Raw genomic sequence first — 12,668 nt, forward strand, 5'->3', positions numbered from 1 at the left:
AAGAGCTAGCCTTTTCAGGAAGCTATTACATTAAAACCCTGGTTTTCTGTCCTCACTAACATCACACCTACAAATATCACCAATTCACTGAGGAAAGCCAACATTCTAGTTGTAACCATGCATACAGTATCTCCATTCGTCCATCATGCCTTTTCCAACCCACCTTCCATTGTGGTGTCTGCTGGACGGCAGCCTTCTTGAACTCAATCTGCCAGGAGACAATTTTTGGACCAAGGAATGGGAGACAGAAGAAGTCACTAACAAGTTCCTGTGATAAACCCCATCAATTAAATGGCAGACTTTAAATGACCACAGTAACAGCAGTCTTTGGTGAACAGGTCCAGGACTAAACCAGGGTCCCTGTGCAGTCCAACCCCTTCCACTGAGGTCTCAGTGTAGTCAAATACAATATGCCAATGATGGTGATGATATGACTGGCATTAGCTGAGTGAAGAGGGAGATTGGATTAGAGAGGAGTTGGTAAAGGAAGAGGTCACGGACACTATTTTAGAGAACAGTGTTCATTATTCCAGGATAGAGACAGACTATCCTGGAATAAAGTCAGCTGTTCTGAGATATAGCAGCAGGATGCTCAGCCTGGAGACACGAAAGAAAACTATTCAAAACATGTAAAGAAGGCTGTGGGTGGTGTCTCAGACTGGGAAGGCTGTCGGTAGAGTCTCAGACAGGGAGAGATTATGAGTGGTGTCTCAGGCAGAGGGAGACTGTAGGTGGCATCTCAGGCAGGGGCAGGCTGTGGGTGGTGTTTCAAACTGAGAGAATCTGTTGGTGAGTCGCAGACGGGGGAGTCTCAGGGACTGGGTATCCTGGATAAGGACAGAATATTGTGACAGCTTTGTGCATGTCTCTCCACAGAGACAGCAAATTCCAGAAAGTTGCCCTTTGATTCTTTTAAGCTTTCTTATATTGATTAATATAACGTTGTACTGTCCCAAGCGGCTACCCTGCAGTTGAGCTCATTTCTTTCCGGGAGTTTTCTATGAGGAATGAAATGGAAGTTCAATGAAGAGAGTTCTAGCTGAGTTGAACAATTTGTGTAGGTTGACATCTGTCTGTCCAGCAGTGAACATCAGCAGGGGCAGAATCAGAATGCAGAAACCACAACTTGATGTTTTATTTGAAACAGCCAAAGTGTGGTGAGAATGGGGCACTTCCTGCCACAAGGAGGGCTCAAAGCACCCAGGGTGTTGATGAATTCATGGGGAGATCTCATGTCCATAGGTATTGTCATGATGTGGCTATGGCTGGCAGAAAGACATTAGTTTTGTCGTTCCTTGGGTGTTCTTGAGGAGATGGTAGTGGGACTTCTTGAACCACTGCACTCCATGTGCTGTAAGGCAAGGACTGCGACTCAGTGAGAATGAGGCTGCAATGACACATTTCCAAGTCAGGATGGTGTCTGAGATTTGGAATGGGACTTGCAGATGGTGGTATAATCTTGTGTCTGCTGATCTTGGCCTTTGAGCTGATGGAATTCATTGATTTGAAGGTTCATTCAAAAAAGGTTTTGGTGAGTTGCTGCACAGTATCTTGTAGATGGTACACAGCTGTCAGTATTCACTAATGGTGAAGGGAATGGATGTTTGTAAATGTGGTGCCTATCAAGTGGGCTGCTTTGACCCGGATGATGTTGAGCTTCTTAAGTACTGGTGGAGCTGCATGAATTTGGGAAAATGGGGAGTGTTCTACCACACTTCTATCTGTGCCTTGTAGAAAGGCTATGGGGAGCCAGGTGGTGAATTACCTGCTGTTGGATTCCCAGCTTTTGACCTGCTTTTGTAGTCATAGTGTTTATATGGCTGGTCCAATTCAGTCTCTGGTCAATGGTGACCCCTCTGAAAGTGAAGGATTCAGTGATGATATGTCATTGAACGTCACATAGGGCTAATTAGAATCTCCATTGTTGGAGATGTTCATTACCAGGCACTTATTTAATGTGAACATTGCTTGTCATTTATTGGCCCAAGTCTGGATATTGTCCAGTCCTGCTCCATACTGACACATTCAGCATCTGCAGAGTTTTTAAATTGAAATCGCAGCAGCGGAGGCAAGACGGACCCGGAAGACTGTAGCTAAGGTAAAGCAGTTTATTTTTAAAATTACTTTCCGATAGCGAGCAGCGGTGTTTTTTTTTCCTCTTTCAGAGAAGGAGCGGGAGCACCAGAGGAAGTGACGAGGACAAGAGGGGCAGCCGGGAAGGAAAGCAGTGACCATATATATCAGCAAGGCGGCAAAACCTGAGACTCTACAACTGTAGAGTCTCCCACCCGCCCTCCTCCTCTAACCTAGTTAATAAGGTAAGGTTCATTCTAAACTTTCTCTGTTGAACATAAGTTTGTTATTAATTTGTTATTATTACTTGAAGTAAGCTTTCTGCTTTAGTATTGAGTGGGTGTTCAGATAAGTGGGGTATGGATGCTAGGGCAGTTGCTTGTTCCTCCTGCAGAATGTGGCAGTTGGGAGATGTGGCACACGTCTCCGCTGGCAACATCTGCGGGAAGTGCACCCAGCTACAGCTCCTTGAAAACCGTGTTAGGGAAATGGAGCTGGAGCTGGATGAACTACGGATCATTCGGGAGGCAGAGGGGGGAATTGAGAGGAGTTATCGGGAGTTGGTCACTCCTAAGGCTCAGGACGAGGATAGATGGGTTACAGTTAGGGGGAGGAAGGGGACAGACAGACAGTGCAGAGATCCCCTGTGGGCATTCCCCTCAGCAATAAGTATACCGTTTTGGATACTGCTGGGGGGGATGACCTACCAGAGGAAAGCCATAGTAGTCAGTTCTCTGGCACTGAGCCTGACACTGTGGCAAAGAAGGGAAGGGGGCAGAATAGAAAAGTACTCGTGGTAGGGGACTCGATAGTTAGGGGAATCGACAGGAGATTTTGTGGGCAAGATCGGGATTCCCGGAAGGTATGTTGCCTCCCTGGTGCCAGGGTCCGGGACGTCTCCGATCGGGTGTATAAGGTTCTAAAAGGGGAGGGTGAACAGCCAGAAATCGTGTTATATATTGGCACAAATGATATAGCCAGAAATAGGTTAGAGGATATAAAAAGTGATTTCAGGGAGTTAGGATGGAAGCTGCAGAGCAGGACGAACAGAGTAGTGTTCTCTGGTTTACTACCGGTGCCACGAGATAGCGAGGTGAGGAACAGGGAGCGGGCGCAGCTGAACACGTGGCTACGCAGCTGGTGTAGGAGGGAGGGCTTCAGATATGTTGACAATTGGGATGCCTTCTGGGGAAGGTTGGACCTGTACAAGCAGGACGGGTTGCATCTGAACTGGAAGGGGACCAATGTCCTGGGTGGAAGGTTTGCTCGAGTAGTTCGAGAGGGTTTAAACTAGTATGGCAGGGGGGTGGGAACCTGAGCTGTATACCAGAGGTGAGCGTTGATGCAGGTGAGGCAGTAGCAAGAGGTAGACCAGCTAGTGGGAAGGATTTTCCTGGGAAGGAACCAAGGGATCGGTTAAAGTGTGTTTGCTTTAATGCAAGGAGTATCAGGAATAAAAGTGATGAACTTAGAGCATGGGTCAGTACCTGGTGCTATGATGTTGTGGCCATAACAGAGACATGGGTTTCTCATGGGCAGGAATGGTTGCTGGATGTTCCAGGGTTTAGAACATTTAAAAAGAATAGGGAGGGGGGAAAAAGAGGAGGGGGTGTCGCACTACTAATCAGAGAGGGTATCACAGCTACAGAAGCTTCCATTGTTGAGGAAGATCTGCCTACTGAGTCAGTATGGGTGGAAATTAGGAACAGCAAGGGAGTAGTCACCTCGTTAGGGGTTTACTACAGGCCCCCCAATAGCAGCAGGGAGATTGAAGAAAGCATAGGTCGACAGATTTTGGAAAAGTGTGCACGCAGTAGGGTTGTTGTAATGGGTGACTTTAACTTTCCTAATATTGATTGGAACCTCCTTCGAGCAGAAGATTTGAATGGAGCTGTTTTTGTAAGGTGTGTTCAGGAGGGTTTCCTAACGCAGTACGTTGACAGGCCGACGAGGAGAGAGGCCATTCTGGACTTGGTGCTCAGAAACGAGCCGGGGCAGGTATCAGATCTTGTGGTGGGAGAGCATTTTGGTGATAGTGACCATAACTGCCTCACATTCTACATAGCTATGGAGAAGGAGAGGATTAGGCAGAATGGGAGGATATTTAATTGGGGAAGAGGAAACTATGATGCGATTAGACATGAGTTAGGAAGCATGGACTGGGAGCAGTTGTTCCATGGTAAGGGAACTATAGACATGTGGAGACGCTTTAAGGAACAGTTGTTGGGAGTGATGAGTAAATATGTCCCTCTGAGACAGGCAAGAAGGGGTAAGATTAAGGAACCTTGGATGACGAGAGCGGTGGAGCTTCTAGTGAAAAGGAAGAAGGTAGCTTACATAAGGTGGAGGAAGCTAGGGTCAAGTTCAGCTAGAGAGGATTACATGCAGGCAAGGAAGGAGCTCAAAAATGGTCTGAGGCGAGCCAGGAGGGGGCACGAGAAAGGCTTGGCAGAAGGAATCCGGGAAAACACAAAGGCATTTTACACTTACGTGAGGAATAAGAGAATGGTCAAAGAAAGTGTAGGGCCGATCAGGGATAGCATAGGGAACTTGTGTGTGGAGCCTGAGGAGGTAGGGGAAGCCCTAAATGAGTTTTTTGCTTCTGTCTTTACGAAAGAAACCAACTTTGTAGTGAATGAAGCCTTTGAAGAGCAGGTGTGCATGCTGGAATGGATAGAGATAGACAAAGCTGATGTGCTGAAAATTTTGTCAAACATTAAGATTGACAAGTCGCCAGGCCCGGATCAGATTTGTCCTCGGCTGCTTTGGGAAGCGAGAAATGCAATTGCTTCGCCACTTGCGAAGATCTTTGCATCCTCGCTCTCCACTGGAGTCGTACCTGAGGACTGGAGAGAGGCAAATGTAATTCCTCTCTTCAAGAAAGGAAATAGGGAAATCCCCGGCAATTATAGACCGGTAAGTCTCACGTCTGTCGTCTGCAAGATGTTAGAAAGGATTCTGAGGGATAAGATTTATGACCATCTGGAAGAGCATGGCTTGATCAAATACAGTCAACACGGCTTTGTGAGGGGTAGGTCATGCCTTACAAACCTTATCGAGTTTTTTGAGGATGTGACTAGAAAGGTTGATGAGGGTCGAGCTGTGGATGTGGTGTATATGGACTTCAGTAAGGAATTTGATAAGGTTCCCCATGGTAGGCTCATTCAGAAGGTCAGGAGGAATGGTATACAGGGGAACTTAGCTGCTTGGATACAGAATTGGCTGGCCAACAGAAGACAGCGAGTGGTAGTAGAAGGAAAATATTCTGCCTGGAAGTCAGTGGTGAGTGGAGTTCCACAGGGCTCTGTCCTTGGGCCTCTACTGTTTGTAATTTTTATTAATGACTTGGACGAGGGAATTGAAGGATGGGTCAGCAAGTTTGCAGACGACACAAAGGTCGGAGGTGTCGTTGACAGTGTAGAGGGCTGTTGTAGGCTGCAGCGGGACATTGACAGGATGCAGAGATGGGCCGAGAGGTGGCAGATGGAGTTCAACCTGGATAAATGCGAGGTGATGCATTTTGGAAGGTCGAATTTGAAAGCTGAGTACAGGATTAAGGATAGGATTCTTGGCAGCGTGGAGGAACAGAGGGATCTTGGTGTGCAGATACATAGATCCCTTAAAATGGCCACCCAAGTGGACAGGGTTGTTAAGAAAGCATATGGTGTTTTGGCTTTCATTAACAGGGGGATTGAGTTTAAGAGTCGTGAGATCTTGTTGCAGCTCTATAAAACTTTGGTTAGACCGCACTTGGAATACTGCGTCCAGTTCTGGGCGCCCTATTATCGGAAAGATGTGGATGCTTTGGAGAGGGTTCAGAGGAGGTTTACCAGGATGCTGCCTGGACTGGAGGGCTTATCTTATGAAGAGAGGTTGACTGAGCTCGGTCTCTTTTCATTGGAGAAAAGGAGGAGGAGAGGGGACCTAATTGAGGTATACAAGATAATGAGAGGCATAGATAGAGTTGATAGCCAGAGACTATTTCCCAGGGCAGAAATGGCTAGCACGAGGGGTCATAGTTTTAAGCTGGTTGGTGGAAAGTACCGAGGGGATGTCAGAGGCAGGTTCTTTACGCAGAGAGTTGTGAGAGCATGGAATGCGTTGCCAGCAGCAGTTGTGGAAGCAAGGTCATTGGGGTCATTTAAGAGACTGCTGGACATGTATATGGTCACAGAAATTTGAGGGTGCATACATGAGGATCAATGGTCGGCACAACATTGTGGGCTGAAGGGCCTGTTCTGTGCTGTACTGTTCTATGTTCTATGTTCTATGTTTCTGCACAACTGTCAGAGGAACAGCCTGGAATGTCAACACTATTTAATCAAGGCCAGTGCGCAAAAGGGTTAGGAAAATCCATAAACACATGCCCAACATGAAAAGCCAAAATACCCGAAGATTAACTGAGATCTTAGTCAAACAAGGCATTGATGAGTAAATTACTGATAGTTTAACCTCATTTGATATTGATTCAATTCTCAGTTTATTTTTAAACACTGTACACTGATGGCTGTAGTTCAGGCTGATTGACACTAATTTGAAAAAAAAAACATTTGTGTCAAACATAACCTGAACTTAGTGTGTTTTAGGTATAAACAACACTGAATGTATAAGATCAGCCAAAATTTTTATAAAGTCAAGTGACAAGGTGGTATATTTGACTAATGTGCTCACTGCACCAGACGGCCATTAATCATATTTGGAGCAGTGGTAATAGTTTATTTAAATATTTGCTGAAACTGTGCTGAAATACAGCCACATAAATCAGTCTCATGGCCTAAGAGATGTTGCATGTGCAAACTCTGGTAATATAGTGAGTCAGGATTCAACAAGTGCTCCCATCCCATTTTTTAACCCTTCTCTGGACTTTGGAAAACTGTAGAATAAATATCCTCGTTAGATCATACTTATAAACTTTTGAATGGGTTCACCAATGGTATCCGACACATAGTAGCAAAGGTAATCCTGCCGTTTACCCTACAATTTACTGAACTGGTATTCCAGGTTCTCACGTATTTTCATTGAGGAAGCAAAATAACTTGAGACATAATTAAATATTTACAACTAAACTTGGTTCTATCCCTGATCTAAGTGTGGAGAAAGGCTGTACCTATCCAATCCCTAACCTTCACCTTCAAGTTTCATAGGAACATCAGCTTAGAGTAACATGTCCCATGCTATTCTTGAGAGTTCCTGCCCCAACCCAGAGAACAATAGAAAATACTTCACAAATAATACAGTATTTTTGAAGTCCAGTCCCTTGTTGAATTCTACCAAACAGGCCAGCCAAATAGTGACACCCAACACCTGAAAATAGCAATGTGATCATTACTCTGGATTTTCTCTCTATGTAATGCTGACTTAGTGATCATTATTGGCCTGGACAGACTGGTAACTTCCTTGTTCTTTCTCAAAGTAGTATCATGAGATTTTTTTCCATCCATCCGAGAGGGACATGATTGTATGTTTCAACAGAATTTTGTGCTTATTCTCCTGGAATTGGCACTTGAAATGACAATAGACAATAGACAATAGACAATAGGTGCTGGTGTAGGCCATTCGGCCCTTTGAGCCAGCACCACCATTCACTATGATCATGGCTGATCATCCACAATCAGTATCCTGTTCCTGCCTTATCCCCATAACCCTTGATTCCACTATCTTTAAGAGCTCTGTCTATCTCTTTCTTGGAAGCATCCAGAGAGTTGGCCTCCACTGCCTTCTGGGGCAGAGCATTCCAGATATCCACCACTCTCTGGGTGAAGAAGTTTTTCCTCAACTCTGTTCTAAATGGCCTGCACCTTATTTTTAAACTGTGTCCTCTGGTCCTGGACTCACCCATCAGCAGAAACATGCTTCCTGCCTCCACAGTGCCCAATCCCTTTATAATCTTATACGTCTCAATCAGATCCCCTCTCATCCTTCTAAACTCAAGAGTATACAAGCCCAGTCACTCCAATCTTACAACATATGATAGTCCCGCCATTCCGGGAATTGACCTTGTGAACCTACGCTGCACTCCCTCAATAGCCAGAATGTCCTTCCTCAAATTGGGAGACCAATTGGGAGGGTTAGATAGGGTGGATAGGGAGAGCCTTTTTCCTAGGATGGTGACGGCGAGCACAAGGGGGCATAGCTTTAAATTGAGGGGTGAAAGATAAAGGACAGATGTCAGAGGTAGTTTCTTTACTCAGAGAGTAGTAAGGGAATGGAACGCTTTGCCTGCAACGGTAGTAGATTCGCCAACTTTAGGTACATTTAAGTCGTCATTGGACAAGCATATGGACGTACATGGAATAGTGTAGGTTAAATGGGCTTGAGATCGGTATGACAGGTCAGCACAACATCGAGGGCCGAAGGGCCTGTACTGTGCTGTAATGTTCTATGTTCTGTGTTCAAAACTGCACACAATACTCCAGGTGCGGTCTCACCAGGGCCCAAGTACAGCTGCAGACGGACCTCTTTGCTCCTATACTCAATTCCTCTTGTGATGAAGGCCAGCATGCTATTAGCTTTCTTCACTACCTGCTGTACCTGCATGCTTGCTTTCATTGACTGATGTACAAGAACACCTAGATCTCGTTGTGCTTCCCCTTTACCTAACTTGACTCCATTGAGATAGTAATCTGCCTTCCTGTTCTCACCACCAAAGTGTATAACCACACATTAATCCACATTAAACTGCATCTGCCATGCATCCGTCCACTCACCTAGCCTGTCCAAGTCACCCTGCATTCTAATAACATCCTCCTCACATTTCACACTGCCACCCAACTTTGTGTCATCAGCAAATTTGCTAATATTACTTCTAATGCCTTTGTCTATATCATTAACATATATCGTAAACAGCTGTGGTCCCAGCACTGAACCTTGTGGTACCCCACTGGTCACTGCCTGCCATTCTGAAAGGGACCCGTTTATCACTACTCTTTGCTTCCTGTCAGCCAGCCAATTTTCAATCCAACTCAGTATTTTGCCCCCAATACCATGTGCCCTAATTTTGTTCACCAATCTCCTATGCGGGACTTTATCAAAAGCGTTCTGAAAGTCCAGGTACACTACATCCACTGGCTCTCCCTTATCTATCTTCACAGATACATCCTCAAAAAATTGCAGAAGATTAGTCAAGCACGATTTGCCCTTCGTAAATCCATGCTGACTCTGACCTATTCTGATACTGCTATCCAAATGAGCCGTAATTTCATCTTTTATAATTGACTCCAGCATCTTTCCCAGCACTAACGCAGGCTAACCTGTCTGTAATTTCCTGTTTTCTCTCTCCCTCCTTTCTTGAAAAGTGGGACAACATTTGCCACCCTCCAATCCGCAGGCACTGATCCTGAATCTATCGAACCTTGGAAAATAATTACCAACGCGTCCACAATTTCTAGAGCCACCTCCTCAAGTACCCTGGGATGCAGACCATCAGGTCCCAGGGACTTATCAGCCTTCAGACCTTACAGTCTATCCAACACCATTTCCTGCCTAATATAAATACCCTTCATTTCGTCCATTACCCTCAGTCCTTCAGCCACTACTGCATCTGGGAGATTGCTTGTGTCTTCCCTGGTGAAGACAGATCCAAAGTACCTATTCAACTCATCTGCCATTTCCTTGTTCCCCATAATAAATTCACCCATTTCTGACTTCAAGGGCCCAATTGTAGTCGTAACCATTTTTTGCTTTTCACATACCTAAAAAAGCTTTTACTATCCTCCTTTATATTTTTGGCCAGTTTTCCTTCATAGCTCATTTTTTTCTCTGTGTATTGCCTTTTTAGTTATCCATTGTTGCTCTTTAAAAGCTTCCTAGTCCTCCAGCTTCCCACTCATGTTTGCTATGTTAATACAGTCCTTAACTTCCCTCGTCAGCCACGGCTGCCCCCGCCTCCCCTTAGGATCTTTCTTCCTCTTTGGTATGAACTGATCCTGCACCTTCTGCATTATATCCAGAAATACCTGCCATTGTTGTTCCACTGCCATCCCTGTTAGGGTAGTGAGCCATTGAACTTTGGCCAGCTCCTCCCTCATAGCTCCATAGTTTCCTTTATTCAACTGCAATACTGACACTTCCGATTCTCCCTTCTCCCTCTTAAACTGCAGATTAAAACTTATCATATTATGGTCACTACCTCCTAATGGCTCCTTTACTTTGAGGTCCCTGATCAAATCCAGTTCATTGCACAACACCAGATCCAGAACTTCCTCCTCCCCGATAGGCTCCAGTACAAGCTGTTCTAAGAATCCATCTCGGAGGCACTCTACAAACTCCCTTTCTTGGGGTCCAGTACCATCCTGATTCTCCCAGTCTACCCACATGTTGAAATCTCCCATGACAACTGTAGTGATACCTTTGTGATAGGCCAATTTCAACTCTTGATTCAACCTGCACCCTACCGCCTGACTACTGTTTGGGGGCCTGTAGATAACTCCAATTCGGGTCTTTCTACCCTTAGAATTTCTCAGCTCTATCCATACTGACTCTACATCTCCTGACTCTCTGTCCCCCCTTGCAAGGGACGGAATATCATTCCTCACCAACAGGGCTACCCCACCCGCTCTGCCCACCAGTCTGCCCTTTCGATAGCACATATAGCCTTGAATATTCATTTCCCAGGCCCTGTCCACTTGAAGCCACGTCTCAGTTATCCCCACAACATCATACTTGCCAACTTCCAACTGAGCCTCAAGCTCATCCACCTTATTTCTTATGCTTCGTGCATTCATATATAATATTTTTAATTTGTTTCTCCCCTCACCCTTCCTATCAATCCCTATTTCACTTGGCCATACTATACGATCCCTTCTTGAGTTTTCTGCTCTGTTGATTCTTCTTAACCTCTCTTACTCTCACTTTCCCTTTAACTTCAGTCTTAAATTTCAAGTTTGGCCCCTCCCCCCCATTACTTAGTTTAAACACACCTGTGTTGCAGTGGCAAACCTGCCTGCCAAAAGCTGGTCCCCCGATTATTAAGCTGCAAACCGTCCCTCCTGTACAATTTATTCTTATCCCAAAACATACCCCAGTGATCCAAGAATTTAAATCCTTGCTTCCGACACCAGTCCCTCAGCCACACGTTCAGGTCCATTATCTCGCTGTTCCTGCCCTCTCCAGCCTGAGGAACTGGAAGCAAACCAGAGATAACTGCCCTGGAAGTCCTGCTTTTCAGCCTTCTTCCAAGTTCTCTGAAGTCCCGCTGTAGAATGCTCCTCCTTTTCTTCCCGACATCATTAGTGCCGACATGCACCACCACCTCTGGGTCTTCACTTTCACCCTCGAGCATTCTCTGCACTCTGTCAGTGACATCCTGGATTCTGGCACCAGGAAGGCAACACACCATCCTCAAATTTCGCCTGTTGCCTCAGAAACCCCTGTCAGTCCCTCTCACAATGGAGTCCCCTACTACCACAGCTCTCCGTGATGTCTGACTTCTCGGCTCTGCCTCTACAGCAATTTTTGACTCGCAGACCTGTCCACCTCTCGGACTGGCAGTGTCGTCTGTCTCGGCAGTTTCCAAGACAGTCAGCCTGTTTACAATAGGTGCTTCCCCTGGGGTCTCTTGTACTTCATTCATGTCTTCCTTTGTCATCGACATCCCCCTTCTCTCTTCAGGTATTCTCAGTGTAGTGACCTTGCTGAAGGTCCTGTCCAGAAAATTCTCATTCTCTCGAATGGCCTGAGGTCTTCTAGTTCTTTCTTCAGTGTTGCAACAACCTCCTTCAGAAGCTGAATGTGGACACACTTACCACAGCTATAGGAGCCAGAAACATCATCAGTGTCCCTGACCTCCCACATCATGCATGTAGCACACTGAATCAGCTTGGCAGTCATGTCTTCACCTTTTTCAACAGTGACATAATCTCCTCACTGAGCCTCTTCACCGAAAACTCGCACTTTTCTCACCAGGCGCTTCCCTCAGCCCTTGTGTGTTTGCTGTGAGTCTGTGGACTCTTAATTAGGTTAGAGGAGGAGGGTGGGAGGGAGGACCTACCGTGTAGGACCTGGGGCTGAGAACACACCTACTTAAATAGCACTCCGCTGCAAAAAGCAACATGTGGATTCAGAAATGAAAGCTTACTAAACAGCCATTAACACTCAACCCCCAGCTATTCTATTCCTGACCAAGAATGGTCATCCTTCTCTGCAATTTCCCCTTCATCAAGGGTAAGTTGCCTGGAATTGTACACAATGCCCCATTTATGATTAAACTAATGCACTGTTCCCTATTCCTCCAGCTAAACAGCCCAAGTTCATACCAATCTCTGTACTTTAGCTACACACATCCTCTGCTGATTCCCTCTATCTATCTAGCAGTGTTCCAAAACCATCTCCAGTGCTGCATCCTTTATTTTGCCCTTTGGATGTTTGTTATCCACATTTAACTCACATTTCCCTCTTATTATTTCAGATTTGCAGGCCATCCAGGTCTTTCTGCATTCAATGAGTTTGTGTCCAATTCCTTCCAGCATCTTCTGGCTTGGTAACTTCTGCAAACTTGGAGAGTTTTGTTTCTGGCCCAACATTGAAGTTAGTTATATTTATTGTGAAAAGCTGCAGCTTCACAACTGATCCATTAATAATTTTGCAAGTTTCCCTCT

The 12,668-nt window shown here is 45.5% G+C and overlaps 1 protein-coding gene across 2 annotated transcripts in view; it reads right to left on the reverse strand.

Annotated features, from left to right (window-relative positions):
• LOC125458711 (gamma-aminobutyric acid receptor subunit gamma-4-like) overlaps positions 1 to 12,668 on the reverse strand; it is a 234,043-nt gene that overhangs the window by 12,453 nt on the left and 208,922 nt on the right. The gene's annotated exons all lie outside the window — the stretch shown is intronic.

The sequence above is a fragment of the Stegostoma tigrinum genome, chromosome 15, assembly GCF_030684315.1.
Source record: "Stegostoma tigrinum isolate sSteTig4 chromosome 15, sSteTig4.hap1, whole genome shotgun sequence".
Classification (NCBI taxonomy): Eukaryota; Metazoa; Chordata; class Chondrichthyes; order Orectolobiformes; family Stegostomatidae; genus Stegostoma; species Stegostoma tigrinum.